We start from the raw sequence: 1,318 nt of genomic DNA on the forward strand, positions 1-1,318 counted from the left end.
TCCATGCACTCCTGCCCCCTGAGCTGTCTCCCTGTGCATAAGCAGCCCTTTTTTTCTCCCATGATTGTTCTCTCCAAGGAGTGTATCTACCTTAGGTAAATGTTCAACTCCTATGCCTGTCTTCTGCTTGGCTTGAAGCCACATGTGTGGGTTCAATTCCAGACCTGAAGGGCAGATAGGGGCCATAGTCTCAATGGTTCCACCAGGCTCTATTGGACCAGCAAACCTGGTCCTCTCTCCCTTTTTTTTTTTCTCCAAATGATTTTGAGATTTGTTCCACATTGTTCTCCCTCTCTATCCAGGATCACCTGCATAGATCCCCTTCCAAGTGGTTGACAGTGGTAGCCAGGCACCATATAGTTCTGGTCTCATAGTCATATAGGATGCAGATTGGATGGTGTACCTGTCGCTAGGACTAATTGTTTCCAAGAATTTTTGGTTTTCTTCATTCTTCTTTGCTCTGGATGCAGAGAGACCCATCATTGAATCTAGATGGCAGCTTGCTGGCTTTTAAGATCCCAGTCGCTATTTGCCAAAGTAGGAGGTAGAACAATGTTTTGTGTAGTATGTTATGACAATTGAGCTTGATATCCCCAGCGACTATGGTCCCAAGCCCACAGGTTCAACTACTTGGTCCCTCTGGGTAGCTGGCTGTGACCAAGCAGTGACTACAACCTTGCTCCTTGTCAGCTCTACTATACACCTGGGAATTAAGATCATACACATGAACTTATAGGACCCTTGTTTGCCAGCCCTACACATGTTCTTGGGTACTCTCCCCACTTCATAGACATACCTACTAGTTCAGCCTGTCCACCTGTCTATCCACCTGTATACCTATGTTTGCCTTCACTGACAACACAGGACTGTATGAGCAGGAGGGTTCATGTTTGTTGTCTGTACCTACCATGTACCTCTCTATGTCTTTCTCATCCTCAATGCCACCCTATTGATCACTCATATTTGGTACATTGCCTTTTTCTTCACCCAAATCAATACTTATCTCTATCTATCTAACAGTGTAGATACCCTCCCACCCCTGGTAACCAACAAAGATAATTTCCTTCCATAGATAAACCTTTCCTTGAGTTTTACAATAATGGACTAATACAATATTTATCCTTTTGTGAATGACTTTTTTCACTCAGCAGAATTCCTCCAAGTTTATCCACGTTATGTGGTGTTTTGCACATTCTACATTATTCTTTAGTGTTGCATAGTATTCCATTGTGTGTATGTACCATAGTTTGGTTATCCATTCCTCAGTTGATAGACACCTAGGTTGTTTCCATCTTTTGGCTGTTGTAAATAGTGCTGC

This window comes from Orycteropus afer, unplaced genomic scaffold (genome assembly GCF_000298275.1).
Source record: "Orycteropus afer afer isolate SDZICR_OR568_19922 unplaced genomic scaffold, OryAfe1.0 scaffold00030, whole genome shotgun sequence".
NCBI classification, from domain to species: domain Eukaryota; kingdom Metazoa; phylum Chordata; class Mammalia; order Tubulidentata; family Orycteropodidae; genus Orycteropus; species Orycteropus afer.